Source organism: Scyliorhinus torazame, chromosome 17, assembly GCF_047496885.1.
Source record: "Scyliorhinus torazame isolate Kashiwa2021f chromosome 17, sScyTor2.1, whole genome shotgun sequence".
NCBI lineage: Eukaryota > Metazoa > Chordata > Chondrichthyes > Carcharhiniformes > Scyliorhinidae > Scyliorhinus > Scyliorhinus torazame.
The window spans coordinates 170,363,638-170,380,409 of record NC_092723.1 but is presented as its reverse complement, the minus strand read 5'-3'; the positions used below and the strand labels follow the sequence as shown (position 1 = coordinate 170,380,409).

Genomic DNA, 16,772 nt, shown 5'->3' with positions numbered 1-16,772 from the left:
CAGTGCTGTCAAGAAGGCACGGATGTTATGAACCATTATTTGAACGGGTACCGCTCATCCCCAAGCAGCTAACCCTGGATTCACCAATGTCATTGTCCTACAGCTGAATCTTCGCTACTAATCCTTTGCTGATACAGCCTTGCAGCTGAGGTGCAAACTCACAGATTTAGGTGACCACAATGCCAACCCTGGTACTTGACATCTCAATCCCAAAGAACTTGGGAGAGGTTTGGACACATTTAGCACTGCTACCTCACAGAGCCAGGGACCGGAATCGGGTGATAGTCTGTGGGGACTTGCACATTCTCCCCGTGTCTGCGTGAGTTTCCTCCGGGTGCTCCAGTTTCCTCCCACAGCCCAAAGATGTGCTGGTTAGGTGGATTGGCCATGCTAAATTGCCCGTTAGTCTTCAGGGATGTACAGGTTAGGTTACGGGGTTATGGCGATAAGGCGGGGTAGACGGGGGAATGTATCTGGGTGGAGTGCTCTTTCGGTGGGTCAGTGCAGACTCAATGGGCCAAAAGGTCTCCTTGTGCATTGCTGGAATATTTTGCAATGCACAACCTTGCCAAAGGGACACCTGCATTCTCTGATCTTGTGCGTTGATCAAGCTCAAATTTCACTTCAGCAATGGCTGGATGCCCTTTCCCTTTGTCCGTCACCCATGTCAATTGGAGAAAGCACACTGGAGGTTTTCATTGATGATCTGACTGATATGCAGCAGCTGTGGTTCCTTCACAGTTACCTGCATTTTCCATTCTCACAAACCTCTCCGTTACCGCTCAAATGGAGCGACTGCATTGTGAAGACAGTGACTCCTGCAGTCTCTTGTTAAAGCACAACAAAAGACAATGGTTCAAATTGCACCCTGTCTAGGAAGCCTTCCTCTTATTTTCTTTCTTGAGATTCCCCCTGATGGCCCCCTGGGTTTAACCCTAAGCTCCTCCCACAGTGACTCAGATCCTATCCTTGCAGATCCTTTTCCAGTTTCGATTTCTCGCTGCGCTACAACGTCAGGCTTGCAAATGGTGGTGATGGCCTTTTTAATTTGAGAGCAGAGTCGACCATTCCCCTGTCAGTGCTCGGGTCCCTCCATGACCCTGGAACCCCACAGTGGATGGGTAGAGCTCCCTCCCGTTATTCTCCAGCCTCCCCCAGTCACCCTGGATCCCATTGACAGTGTGGTCAACATTCAAACCATCCCACCTGAACCCATCACTGTAGATACCCCATGCCCAATGTGGGCCTCAACCCTCCCCATTCACGAGGTTGTGTGCGTGGTCATGTATAGAGGTGACCCCCACACTCTCCAAGGGAGTTTTGAATAACTCTCTCTGTTACACTGCAGCACGGTAGCACAAGTGGATAGCACTGTGGCTTCACAGCGCCAGGGTCCCAGGTTCGATTTCCCGCCGGGTCACTGTCTGTGCAGAGTCTGCACATTCTCCCTGTGTCTGCGTGGGTTTCCTCCGGGTGCTCCGGTTTCCTCCCACAGTCCAAAGACGTGCAGGTTAGGTGGATTGGACATGATAAATTGCCCTTAGTGACCAAATAAAGGTTAGATAGGGTTATTGGGTTAAGGGGATAGGGTGGAAGTGAGGCCTTAAGTGGGTCGATGCAGACTAGATGGGTCGAATGGCCACCTTCAGCACTGTATGTTCTATGTTCTTTTACATTTTCCCGCTTTAAAGGCTGCAGATGCACTCCCTAACCCTGACCATCCCATCTGCAGCCCAGTGCCAAGGCAGACAAGACCATCGCCAGTGACTGTAAATCCATGACTACACCCTGCACACCAAGCTGTGCCTGATCCCAATTGAGCACACAGGCCTTGTCCCTCTCTGGAGTGGGACTATGACATGCAGAGCCCTGTACCATGGGTTGCAAAATGCAGAATTAGCTCTAATCTCTCCCCCTGACTGTGAGGTTCCCAATGCCGCAGGGCTGTCTTTAATCTCTCTTCCCGACCTCTTGGCCCAGACCAAGGACTATGACCGTCTCTCAATTAGCTCTCCTATTCCTTCTTTACTGGTGACAACAGAGTCTCCCACTCAACCCCCTCTATGAATCTCTGTGCAACCCATCCCTAATGTGCCACATTAACACAAACCCTCACCTCCCTCATATTCCAGAGTCCGTGTACATCCCCTCACAGTCATATGATTCAATTCCCATCCACCCCCTTCTATGCCTTCTCGTATTCCATGTCGGGCTCCATCTTCCCCAGTCTCGGTCTCCCCTCTACCTGCTATCATCCCCGCACGCCTCCCCCACCAACCTTACCATTGTCCATTATCCTTGTCTCTGACTTCCTGTGCCCCCACTCCCGGTCACAATGCTGCTCTCGGTCTGGTACACAGCCCTGCCTGAGCCTGCAGAATGGAAGAAGCCAGTGAGTAGAGCAACCCTACTCAAATCATCATAGTCCCAGATGACCATAGGTTGCTTTCCCCTTTGAGGGGGAGAGCTGACTGATGGTGATTTAACCTGAGGATCACCACACCTCAGGCGAGGGGCAAGGTTGAGAAAGCGGGACCGTCACCCTAAACCTCCGACACCCCCACCAGTGTGGCTTTGGTGAGAAGCTGGAATGACGCTGTTGCAGGCAGCCTTTGATTGTTGCACCCACCACGAAGAGTAGCTGACAACTGCACGCCACTTATATCCAAACGAGATTCAGACCCGTCTAATTTCCCGCTGCCGTGTGGCTACATTGAGAGGAGGGGTTATGTGACTCCAGTGAGTAGCACTTCTAATGAGCATGTGTGAAATGGCACTGCATGCATGCAAACGTCATCCCACCATGCAATTCCAAATTGCTTTCCCGCTGACGGGAATCCGATTTTGGACCTCTCTCCAAATTTTCCACTCTCGCCCACCTGAAATGTGTCACAGGCAGGAGGGAGAAATTCCGCCAGTTGTGATCGTTCAGTTAGCAGAGTTGAATAGCCATGAGATGAGCAGCCGGGTGGATGAATTTATTACAGGGGCTACTTTTCTGTGTGCTGTTTTGACTGGTGTTGCTCTGAACCCATCAAAGCCTGGCCCCAAGTTGAGGGGTGGAAAGTGCAAAAGACTCTTCACTAAGTATGGAATGACAGAAGATGTTCTGGCCCGTCACGTTGATTGCGCGATGTGCCAAGCACTACAACCAGATAAACACTTCATGGGAACGGTTTGCTGCTAAAGATTTTGTAACAGTGAAGTTCCAGCCTGTATATTTCATTAATTGGCAAGGCAGATTCTAGCCAACAGTCAACAACACATTTATTGTTGTGACACAGGATGGTTAATGTTTATCCATTAAATAAGACAAATCAGATTTACTGTTGATGAACCTGTTCCAAGCTATCCATTAGATGGCTATTATTGCGAAGGCAAACAACTTACACACTTTTGCCTCGGTCAATGCAGTGAATTATAGGAAGTGGAAGTATCCTATGACTTTAGCAGTTTCAACCAACTAAACAAAAGTGCTTAACAAGAATGCACATGAATAAAATAGAATCTTTAAAATAGTTTCTGCGTCTAAAATGTGATTGCAACATTCTAGGCTTTTGCATGATGGCTATTAAGTAAACTCACAGGGATGGTCATTTGCGGTCTGTTTTCTTAACTGTGTTTTGTTCCTTGAGTCACCTTGATTAATGTTGGGTTAATCACATTACAAACAATTCATTCAAAATGTTATGGGGCCATGCATGATAGTCAGCGTTATCACAAGTGTACAGAGATTGCTCTTCCCTCACCTTTACCTTTCATCAAAGAATATTCTTCATAGATTTGCTGAACTTTCACTCAGAGTAGCATTTTAATTAAAACAGGGAAGCGAGCTGGGACACTGATTAAAGAGCTTTATTTCCATAGTGGGCAAGCCCTTAAAAAAATAAAAGTCCCTTCAGATGTGCAAAGTACATGAATCTCTCCATATATGATGCTTTATCGCGTAGACGCTGAGCAGATTTGAAAAGCCAAACCGCCCACACACTGTCTCTGCTTGCCTAGCAACAAGCCACGAGGGGAAAAAAAACATTTTTTTCCCTCCCCTAACAGCTCACAGAGCTGATTTGTCCTACATTCTTTAATAGAAAATTTAGTACTGCAATCTCTGTGGTTAAGTGACCAAATAAATTTGGTTCTGAGGTAGAAAGAGGTAAGGGAAGGTGTTTCAGTGGGAAGTAATGATCTCGAGGGCTTGCATATATTTGCATCAACAAAAAGAAAGAATTAGAGATACAATTCTGCTGGATAAGAAAATGGTGCGGGATGTGAAACCAGCTATCAATCCGCTCTTGCTGAAGAACAGTTTGCACCTTTTATATCTTCTGCCGTAAACAAAGACTCGCACCACAAACAAATTCATGCGATTTTATACGACTAAGAGTCACAGAATGATACAGTTCAGGATGAGTCCATTCAAACACCTGCGCCGATTCCTTGAAATAATTAGTTCCATTCTCCTGCTAGTTCCTCATTGCACTGCAGTTTTTAACCTTAGGTGGAATCATCCAATTAAAGCTACTATCGCATGCAATGCCATCACCCTTTCCAGCAGCATTTCCCTGATTGTAATAACGTACTGTCTATTTTCTTTCCTCATGTTGCCTCTTGTTCTTCTGTCTGTTAGAGTCATTGAGTCACCCGGCACAGAAAATGCACTTCGGCCCATCGCATCTGCCCCGGTCAAAAACAACAACCTAACTAATCTAATCCCATTTTCCAGCTCTTGGCCCACAGCCTTGTATGCCCTGGGATCATAAGTGCAAATCTAAATCCTCTCCTCCAGAGAGAAATGGAAATTATTGCCAGTGACCCTGCTATTCCCTCCCTTGCCTCACTCAACAGCCTGGGATACATATCATCTGGCCCTGGATATTTGCCTACTTTTAAACCTGCCAGACCATTCAGAACCTCCTCTCTGTCTATGTTAATCTCTTTCATGTTATTACAGTCCTTCTCACTGATTACTATACCCACACTGCCCCTCTCGCAAGGTACACAAGGTATTCATTTCGAACCCTACCTATATCGTCTGGCTCCACACACAGATTACCACTGTTGTTCTTAATGGGTCTGACTCTTTCCCTTTTATTCTTAATGTACTTGTAAAATAACTTAGAATTTTCCTTTATTTATCTGCCAGTATCCTTCCATGTCCCCTTTTTGCTCTCCTAATTTCCTTTTTAAGTTCCCTCTTGCACATTCTATAAGCCTCCGGGGATTCTGCTGTTTTGAGCCCTCGATATTTGCCATAAGCCTCCCTTTTTCTCCTGTCTCTTATCTTCAGCCAATGTCCTCTTGGTTATGGCTCCTCCAGCCACTAGGACCTTCATCCCTTTATTTTCCCCACCAGAGTCCCTCAGGAATCTGAACGTCTCTGTCAAACCTCCCTTCCCCTCCTCTGCTCCATAGAGAACAACCACAGCTTCTCATCTCTCCGCTTGACTGAAGCCCCTCACCCCAGCACCAGTCCAGTAAGTCACTTCTACGCCTCCTCATGTTTCAGCCAGTCAGCTCCACTGGGGTTATTTGGTTGTGAGCGACAGCCACTGTCCTCCTGCTCTAAGCAGCTGTCTGCCTTGTCTGGGCAGATTCTGGTCCTGCTGATCTTCCAAACTTTGAGCAGAGTTTGTGTAGAGACAGCTCCTGACCTGGAAATTAGGATTGCAGCCAGGTTCCCCGTTTCATTCACATGGACAGACGAAGATAGCCCGTCCCGAAATTTGCTTTACAACCAATATCACTTTTTTCACCCCCAGCAGAGTACAGTAGAATTTATCATTAGTTTTCCTGTCCAAAGGCAGCATGGTGGCGCAGTGGTTAGCATTGCTGCCTCACAGCGCCGAGGTCCCAGGTTCAATCCCGGCTCTGGGTCACTGTCGTGTGGAGTTTGCACATTCTCCCCGTGTCTGCGTGGGTTTCGCCCCCACAACCCAAAGATGTGCAGGCTAGGTGGATTGGCCACACTAAATTGCCCCTTAATTGGAAAAAATGAATTGGGTACTCTAAATTTATTTAAAAAGAAAATTCCTGCCTAAGCGAATCCACGCAAACCCTTGTGATCATTATCAAATAAAATGTAACTCTGCCGCTTAAATCTCTCCATGGCCTAACTCCTCCCTATGTCTGTAACCGGCGTCAGGCCTGCAACCTTCTGAGAACTTTGCGCCCCTCAAACTCTGGCCTCTGGGGCGTTCCCGTTAACTTTCACCCCTTCATCGTCAGTCACGCCTTCAGTTGGCCAAGCTTTAAGCTCTATACTCCCCTCCCCAAACCTCTTTGACTCTCCATCTCTCTCTCTCTCTCTTCACTTAAGAGGGCTGCTTAAAACCTACTCCTTTGACTAACCGTTTGGCCACCTGTCCTAATGTTGACTTCTTTGGCTTGGTGTCATTCTTTAAGGTTGATGATGCTCCTGTGAAGCCTGTCTCCATTGTTTTGAACCAGATCCCTTTTTCTCATGTATTAGTGCATTATGTTGTGGCAGAATTACATGCACATTTGGGTTGCTTAAAAGCAAAGCCAGATTTCCTGTAAGACCATAAGACATAGGAGCAGAAGTAGGCCATTCGGTCCATCGATTCTGCTGTGCCATTCAATGAGATCATGACTGATCTGGTATAATAATCCTCAACTCCACTGTCCTGCCTTATCCCCATAACCCTTGATACCCTTACTGAATAAAAATCTGTCTATCTCAGCCTTGAACATACTTAACGACCCAGCCACTACAGCTCTCAGTGGTAAAGAATTCCACAGATTCACTACCCTCTGAGAGGAGAAATTCTTCCCCATCTCTGTCTTAAACGGGCGACCCCTTACTCTGAGATTATTCCTGTCCCATTCTCACATTCATCCTGCAGAACAGTTTCCTCATCTTACAGACACACACAACTTGCATATATAGCAACTGTAACATCCCTTTGCATTTCACAGGAATGTTATCTGAAAGGAATTGACATGGAGCCAAACAAAAAGATGTTGGGGGGAAGTCTTTCCGGCTGTTCTCACCGGGTCCTCCGGTCCCGCCGACGGTGAACCATCGCCGTAGTTTTCCCAGTGGTGGAGGGTGGATGCAATGGGATATCCCATTGACAGAGGTGGGAAAATCCTACCGCCAGCTCCCGGAAGCCATCTCCCGCTGCCGAGAAGCACCCCATGGGGGGGGGGGGGGGGGTGGGGGGGGGGCGGGGCGGGGAGGAAACCCCCCATTAACACAGATAGAGGTAGGTTTTAAGTAGCAACTTACAGGAGGAGAGAGGGATAGAACAGAGGAGAGGTTTACGAAGGGAATTCCAGAGTTTCCAGCCAAGGTAGCTGAAGACATTGCCACCAATAGTGGAACAGAGGACGGTGAGGTGCACAAAGGGCTGGAGATGGAGGAATGCTGATATCTCAGGGCAGGAGGAAGTCTTCAATATTACCATGCAGCAAAAAGAACATTCCATTAGCTATAAAACCATGTTGAGATCAGGAAGAGTGTTATATAAATGCAAATCTGTCTTTACAGGTAGGGCAACTTTCTCCAGCAGGTTACAATCCAGGCAATGAAGGTTTTTGAAATCCGAGGGAGAGGGGCGAAGAGGTGAAGGCATTTTGGAAAGGAATTGCTGCTTCATCCTAATATCGTCCTAAACACGTCGGTCCTTGTGCAAAAATAAAAGGAGAAGGTGCCACCAATGGTCAGCAAAGGTGTGACCCTTCAAGGGAACTGGTGAGCTCTGCTTCCTGCTCCAGCCAGATCCGCGACTCCAACTTTCCATTTCATACACTGAATAAGCTGCTGAGTATTTTCATCGTATTCTCTCTTCATTAACATTTCCAGCTTCTCCCCTTCCACTTTGACCCATTGTGTTATTTTATTTGTTTTTGCTGTTTTCTGCTTTCAGATTCCACCGCCCCCCCCCCCCCCACCCTGTGAAACTCCCGAGTAATTGGCTGTTGAAGCATCCATTTGCTGAGACACAATGTCAGGTGAGGCCAGTTGTTTCCATTTGAAACCATTTATATTTTCCATTTGGTGGAGGTTTGAGAGATCAGCAGGGGCTCGTGCCTTTTATTTTATAACGGTGTTGGATAAAAGCACCAAACTAAGCGTCAAATCTATTCCATGTTTCATACAGTGGTACATCTTACGGCCAGGTTAAAGATTGAATCCAGCAATATTTTACACATCCACCACACTGACCATTTGATAGTATCCCTGACAGTTCAATTACTTTTCAATTTTTACTTCTTTCTTGTCCAGCCTTCTTTTGCTGGCTTCCTTTTACGAAAAATGGAACTCGACTCAGTTTAGATTATTTTCAGCATCAATATGAAGAATAGAAGATGAAAATATAAGATGATTCTGAATTTCTAATTTTACTCAGCTGTTGTACATGGAGGCAATGGGGTTGTGGTATTGTGACTGGCCTGGCGATCCAGACCTGGTGCCAAGCTCCAAGAAGCCTAATCACTTCACGCATGAGCTCATTGTCAGTAAGCGCATATTCGCGTGACATCTCCTGCCTGCCATATTAGCTCAGCGTACCACATCCACATCACTCAGCAAGCAGCATTCCCTGGCTCTCAGACCTCATGCCTGACACCCAGCTCCTCCATTCTATTCTCACTCACCCTCACACACCTACCTTTCGCTGCCTCCACACACAATAGCTATGGCCTGCATATCAGGCCACTTAACGATGCCCCACAGGTTTTAAGCTGGAAATGACTGCCCGCCAACTGATTCAATGGGACCGCGCCCAGCCACTCCGGCTAACAAGGGGGACTAGCCGATCCCGCTGGGCAAACCCTTGATAGCACGCAGCCATGCCATCACGTATACCAACGCCGCGATTCAGAAATGCCGACCTGGCCAGGCTCATGGACGAGGTCAAGTGCAGGAGGGATACCCTGTTCCCCCGAGGGGGGTCCGAGGGAGGGCAGTGCTGCCTGGGAGGCGGTGGCAGCAGACGTCAGCGTGGGCAGTGTGACCAGGGGTACCTTCACCCAGTGCCGCAAGAAGCTCAACAAATTCCACCGGGCCTCACAGGTGAGTTGGCTCCTGGCACCGGTCCTGCCTGCCATCCCTCCACACACACCCCCCGCACCCGACTCTGTGCCTGGCACCACCACCCCACCACCATGCCGTGCCCATGCCCCAGCACATCTTGGCACCCATGGTGCACCACAGCTATCATGCTCACCCTTCACCAGTGCAGAGACACACATCTCAGTGGGTGAAAGTAGTGGACGGGCTTCTGGGGAACATTCTGGTGAGCACACAGTTGCAGATGCACATCAGGTGGAGGCAGGAACGTCCAGGGGAGACAGCAGTCGGAGGTCTGCTGGATCCCAGGACCCAGCTGAGTCCCAGGAAGATGCTGAGCCTGTAGACCAGGCTATCCTGGAGCTGGTGCAGCCGTGAGATTCAGAGGGGAATGTCAGCGACACTCCAGCAGGTCCATAGCCAAGTCCCAAAGAGTCCCAAAGTCTAAAGATGCAGGAGATTGCACCGGCAATGAGTGGCACCGAGGCCAACACTGCTAGGGTGGCGACCGCAGTGGAGACCCCGGAGCACAGTGTCAGCAGCATGAATGGTGGTGTCCAAAGCGTTGCCTAGTCCAGCGTTCTTCAATCAGGGGCGCAACCCACGGTGGGTCGCAGGCGGGTGTCGGGAGGGCCGCGGAGCCGTTGTCTGCGGCACTCCCGATCGCGCAAATCCCCACGCAGCAGCCGGCTTTTCATAACGCCGGCTGCAAGCGGCCCCGAACATGTTAAAAAAAAATTTGGCCGCATTGCGCATGCGCGCCAATAATCGGCACGCATGCGCAGTGCGGCCGCTATTTTTTAAAACGGTTGCAGCTTTTTGTTTAAGATCTGTAGTGGTTTTTATTCATTTATTCATTTATTTTATTCATTTAATTTTTTTTTTTTTCATTTATTTTATTCATTTTATTCTTTTTACAAGTTCGGGGGGGGGGTTTATTTGATAACATTTTACAGGAAAGAAATGCAGAACTTTGGACGGATGGAGACTCCATACTTTCCGACACCAGAAGGCTTCACCTTCATCCAACAGGTTCCATCGGAGGAGCGTGTACGAGGGCCAAAGGGACCCAAAACCATTTCCTCCATTTTTGTCAGCAGCAAACAAGGTAAGAGTTGTTTGCTGCTGGTGGGTCGCGCAGCTCGGCCGGCGTGGATCACGAAGGTCGGCCGGGTTGGGTCCCGAAGGTTGGCCGGTTGGTAAAAATGGGTCCCCAGAAAAAAAGTTTGAAGAACACTGGCCTAGTCAGTGACTGCCATGGCTGAGCGCCTCCGGAGCATGTCCCAGTCACTGGGGGACCTGTCTTTAACGCAGGTAGACCTTTCTGAGGCATTGCAGAGCACGTCCAGATGCTGGGGACCGTGTCCCAAACACTGGTGAACATTGGTGAGGCGCTGCAGGGCGTGGGCTGCTCACAGAGGGGCATCGCTGAGGGCATTGGCACTATGGTGCAGATATTGGGGAGCAGCCAGGGCTGGCAGAGCCGGATGAGGTAGGGGCAGCCGGAGCCCAATCCAGCCTCCCATCCATCCCGAGGTGACCCCCAGGGCCCTACGGGCACCGATCGGAAGGAGGGAGTGTGGAGGTCGTGCTGGATGCCCTGCAGGGAGACGTCGCCTGCTCTCCCGAGTCCACCCCCCCCTTGATAATGGCGCATCTTGGCTCAACATGTGGAACAAGGAACAGAGCCAGGCATGTGCCCTCCAGAGGAGATGCACCACGGGCATCATAGGCCACAGCACACTGTAAGCAGCAGGCTGTCTCCATCCGGATGTGCACCCTGGGGACACACCTAGACATAGTAGTAGAGCACGGAGGGCTAAGCACATTGACAATCGCTGAGAGGGCACTGGGGCAGGGGGGTTGGGGGAGGGGGGGAGGCAATGTTGGAGGCTAGGGACAGTTGGGAGTCACTATTGTACTTGTGCACCATTAAAACACGTTACACCCGAAACATGTGAAACCTCCGTCACATTATTCCACACTGCAGATCGGCCTGCACACCCCCTCCCCTCCTTCAGTTGCCCCCCCCCCCCGTTCTCCCCAGGCCCAAGCCCTCAGGCTCCCTCCTACTGGACCAGGCCCCCATCTCCCACAGGCACACCACGTGATGGGTGTGAGTGCACACTCAGCATACAGACAGGAATCAGATGCTGGTATAGATTGAGGAGCACCAGAGTTCAGCTCCCCGCGGGTTATCATCACTCTCCTGCCTTGTATATTGACCCGCTGACAGTGCCAACACAGTTAGGAGGGGAAGAGGGGGCATAGTTGTAGAGGGGTGCTGGGTGGGATGGGGAGAGGGGGTGCGATGATGGACAAAGGCACATCCTTTGAGAACCGGGCGAGGATAAGGGCCTCCCTGGTTCTCCGGGCATGCCAGACATCGTCGCTGCATATCCTCATCCTCCACCTCTAGCACACCACCCCGCTGCAGTGCCAGGTTATGGAGGACACAGCAGACCACCACAAAGCGGGCGACGCTCCGGGGTGGGGGGCTGCTGCAGTGCATTACTAGAGCGGTCGAGGCATCGGAACCACATTTTCAGCGGTCCGGTGCATCACTCAATGATAGCCCGGGTGGCCACACAGGCCTCATCATATTGGGTCTCCACATCAGTCACTGGCATCATTAACCAGGACCAAAGTGGATACCCCTTATCCCCCAAGAGCCAACCGGTCACCCTGGGGCATCCCTCGAAGATGCGGGGGATCTCCAACTGCCCCAGGATATCGCTGTCGTGCGCCCTCTTGGGGAAGCGTGCACACATGTGCATGATCTTCAGGTCACACACAAGCTGGAAGTTCAGGAAGTGACCCCCTTTCTGGTGATGATGGGCACTCCCAGCTGCCAGGTGCGTGCAATGTGACAAGCGTGCCATCTATTACTCCCTGGACATGGGGCATCCCTGCGATGGCAGAGAATCCTGTTGCCCAGGCATCTTTTTGGGCTTGGTCCAGGTCAAAGTTTATGTAGTTGACTGCAGGGGCAAACATGGCACCCGTGACTACATGGCACATGTGGGCTCTTGGTTGGGAAATGCCTAACAAGTCTCCACTTGGAATGATCCCGAGGCATAGAAGGTCAGGGCTTCGGTGATCTGGATGGGCACCGGGAGCGGGTAGCCTCCTCCTCCAGGTGATGCCAAATCCTCGAGGATATGGCACAGGTGCCACACTGTCAACTTGTTAAGGCGGAGCCTCCTGCAGCACATGCTCTCCAACATCAATTCGAAAGACCAACGACGTAGGTCATTACACCTTGTACACCTTGAGCCGTCGGTGGCCTCCCACTCTGGGTGCATCCCGGGCCTGTGGGGCAGCTGGATCCTCAGGGTGTGGGGCAGGACCAGCACATGGGCCGCCGCCTCGGGCCTCTTTCGATGCTTCTGCTGCCGCCTCCTCCGACGAAGGTGGCCTGGCCTGCCAGCAGCACCGTGAGGGCAGCTTCCACAGGGTCCACAGCCTCATCCTTGATGTTGCATCTAAGGAATTGGAGAGGGTGCGAGCCTGACAATCAGTTATGGCTGTCCCCCCCCCCCCCCCCCCAGACACTGGGTCCCACAGGCCTCCCCCATTCTCACATCCCATGCCATCCCTCAGGATGCCATCCAATATGCCCTGCACACACACCTCCGGCCACTGCAGTGGCCCCTGGCCACAGGACCCCAGACCCTGTACACCAGACACCTGCTGGAAACCTTACCTGGACCGGGTGCTGGTTCCCTCCCTGGTCCACACACTCACCCTTCTTCCTGTTAGTGGTTATAGCGATTAGACTTAATTGGTAATTATTGGTTACTCGCCGCAATGGGATCTGGATCTCGCCAACAGGAACCGGCCGGTTAGCTCGGAAACCAATCCCCGGGGCGGTTCCCAATTTTGGCCTCTCTGGCTATCTAACCGTCCCGTTCGTCTTTACGCCTCGCGTGATTCGGCCGGTAGATCGCCCCCAGTGTGTTCTTCACTTTTTTCAGCAGCAGAAACTTGACTTTTCAGCTTGTAATAAATTAATGTTGGGAAAGGTGCATGGGGAATTCAGCTCCTATAATTAATAAGCCAAATGATATAATAGATTGAAAATAGAGAAAATTTCTCTTTATTCAAGTGCTTGCTGTGTCCTTCATTTGTTATTTTATCTTAGCTTTAAAGTGTAGTGTGCGATTGCGTTTGTTCAGTTGTGTTCAGTGTAAATGACATTATAATATTAATTACAGTGCAAAGAGATACTGGTGTTGTCTTTCTGACCACTGCATCGTGGGTGGATTGGTCTAGTTAAGAGGTAATACTGTGTGGGAAGGGGAGGAATACTGCAGTTTAATGTGTTCTTTTCTTCCCCTCTCCATAACAAAACTGCTGATTAGCTCGCCTAGCTTATTGGCTAAGGTCAGAAAGAGGCATTATGGAAACTCATGGGAGAAAGCGAGAGAATGCAATAACAGTCTGGCACTAATGACAGTTCTTCATTGAAACCTATCGGGCTTAAATTTTGTCTCATCCCTGCTCGGCTCCCACACTTGGGTTAGGAGTATTGAGGACCCCCCAGGATCTGAGGGTGGGGGCGGGAGATGGTGAAGTACCTGGTGGTTATGGTGCATGGTCATTTGAAAGCACATTTTGTGCATGTGAAAATATCCCCAAACAAAGATTTCAATGTGGTTCAGCGGGATTCTCCATCGGCGGGATCCTCCACTTTGCTTGCTGCGCACTCACGCCCGCGGATTTCCCAATGGTATGGGGGTGGCCACAATGGGAAATCCCATTGGACGGCTGCGGGAATGGAGGATCCTGCCCCCGGCGGGTGCAATCCACGTCAGAAAACGGGTCTGACGGGACGGGTTAGGAAAACACCATGAGCGGGATTCTCCGTTTCTGAGACAAAGGGCTGGATTCTCCGAATTTGAGGCTATGTCCGGAGGAAGTGTCTAGTTTTACAATTAAAAAGTCGCCGCCGTCCCAACACCGATGCTCCGCCTGGTGGGGGGCTAGCAGCCGTTCCACGTAAAGCCCCCGGCTTTACCTGCAGATACGACGGAGAATGGCCGGGTCTGTGGCCATGCATGCGCACGGCGGCAACCTGTGGCGGCCGTGCCGTAGAACTTGACGTTGGCCGCTCGCGGACCCGGCCTGCCAGATAGTGCCCCCCCGTAAACCCCCCTCGCCACCCCCGGATTACCCCCCACCAGTCCCCCAGCCCCCACCGAAGACCCCCTGCCAACGGAACAGATCCCCCCCCCCGACTGTGACAATGCTGGACACAGTCCACAGCCGCCACACGAGGACCCCAAAAACTGTGAGCACACGCAACCGATGCCGTCGGGAAGTCGGCATCGGAGGAGGGCCTCAGGTGACGTCCTGAGGCCGTGCTGATGGCGTGCGGCATACTCAGCGATTATGCTGTTTTTGAGGAGGCGGAGCATCTGAAAAACGGCGGCTCACCTGATTTTGGGGTAAAAACAGATTCTCCGGCCTGCTGAGTGCTGCACTACTGAACCTCCACCCCAATTGTGTACCCGGCCCGAATTAATAGGCCTATATTCTGCCCATCTCTCAGGGAAACTCTTGCTTCATTTCCCCAGGTAAATGGCATTTAATGTGATGGACCATGTGTGAAGCAGAAGTCGGCCCTCATCCCCACCACACCACATAAACTTGTTTCCGTCTCGGTTATGATACTTCAACATTTTCCAGTTTGTTCAGCTCATTGACCCACCTCTGACCAAGTGAGATGGCCGTCTTTATCAACTTGATTATGCAGCCATGGAATGCAGTGTGGGTTCCTCATTCATTCTTCGCACAAATTGGCAGTGGAGGGAACTCTCCTCCCAGAAACAAAGCAGTAGGGGAGGGCTTCAATTATTCAATTAATTTTTTTAAAAAGCTGCTGTTGATAAATTATTGTTCCGCAAGGATATTGAGGGATATGGAATCAAAGGCAGACGGATGAAGTCATGATCTAATTGAATGGGCTTTAATAGCTGAAGGATTATGGATAAAGGATGGGGAGGTAGAATTGAGGAATTGAATGGTGGAGCAAGTTCAAAAGGCTAAATGGCCGACTCATATCTGTCCTTATGGCCTACCCCTTTCTCTATGCTCCAGGATTTTCAATGATGCAAGTTAGCTTTTACTGCATGTTTTAATAACGTCGTTATTCATTTGGAGAGCTTTCTCTAGCCAGTACCACAAGTCTTTTGAACACATCCACCTTTCCACATAAGTTAGCAAATTGAGCAAAATATGGCCCAAGGAGAGATCACATTTGGCCTTTGGAAAAGTTGCAAACTGTTGGATAAAAGACTGAGTTAATGAATATTCCTATGATTTTGAGTTCCTGGGTAAGATTTCAGTTACTGAAACAATACCACAACTTTATTCATCGACACAATAGTGACTGTGTAACAGAATGGAACATGGGGAATGATATGCTTCATTACCCAATTTCTTGGACAGAGGGTGCAATTTTCCCAAAATTGTAGTGCTGAATCAGGCGACAAAGGCTGTGTGAAACCCACCAGCTACACATCAGCCTTTTCTCCCTGATTTAACATCACTCTGCAATTTCAGAGTGCTGATGAGGATCACACAGCCAGCTGGAGAAGCAGGGTCTAAACACACGGCAAAGCCGGAATTCTGGGATCGAGAGTGCCCCGAGCTCAAAGCAATATTTAAGACCCCCCACCCACCCCTTCAACAGAGGTCAGGGCCCCCCGGCGGACACCCCCTAATGCCCACAAGCTGATGGGAACACCGCCGCCCCCCCCAACACACAAACATCCGGGCACCCCATCACAACGCAAGCAGCAGGGTGACCTGATTCCATCCCCCCCCGCCCACCAGAATGAACCCCCTCCCTCACAGATATCCCCTCCTTCACAGGCATTACCCCTCCCCGACCCCCTGACATCGGAGCACTCCCCCTCTCGGCAGGGATTATCAACCCCCACAGGTATCGGGTCGGCTTCCACTTCCTGTTACTGGCACCGTCCCCACACCCCTCCCCCTTTTACAGGCTCCATCCATCATCCCCCCTACAGACGTAATGGCTCCCCCGCCCAGTGCACGCACAAGACTCCCCCACAAGCATCGCATCCCTCTCCCCCCATGGCACGCATAAGGGGAAACTCCCCCCCCCAATGGGACACCCCAGGGGGTACACCCTTGGTACTGCCCCAGGGAGCAGTGCCAGAGGGCAGGGCTAGGGCACTGGCCATGTCCCCCACAACCCAGGGGCTATACTTCCCTCTACGCCCCTTGTGTGGTCATCACAACAGGTTTTAGTTATTGTAAATGGACATTGATTCGAGAGGGTGTGACGTTGTGAGAGGATAAGATGTGGGCAGACATCACGGTGTCAAGACCAGTAAGAACATGTTAATTTATTAATATGTATGGTAATCAGGTTCACGCCCTTTCTGGACGAACCTGATCATGTCACTGGTCAGACTGTGGGGAAGATCTGAAACCAAGATCTCGCTGGCCTGAATCCTGTTTTGGCCCGCTCACAAGATTTAGCGGCCATTACAGTATTTGCGCCTGGGGTTAGCCTGGCTACTGGATCACAGCCAGTGTATTTGAACTGGCTTCATAAGAATATACCCAGCAGCCACAATGATATGGCACTCCCACACTTTCAATGCATTTTCAATCAAATTCAGTCATCCAATTACTATTTTGGCAACCCCAGGCTACTGATTCTCTCCGAAATGTGGCTTTCTCTTCTCTATCAGGCCTGTCG

General features: G+C 50.4%; 1 long non-coding RNA gene across 1 annotated transcript in view; it reads right to left on the bottom strand.

Moving 5' to 3' along the window:
• The window catches only part of LOC140394397 (uncharacterized), a 58,590-nt gene that overhangs the window by 41,362 nt on the left and 456 nt on the right, over positions 1 to 16,772 (bottom strand). The gene's annotated exons all lie outside the window — the stretch shown is intronic.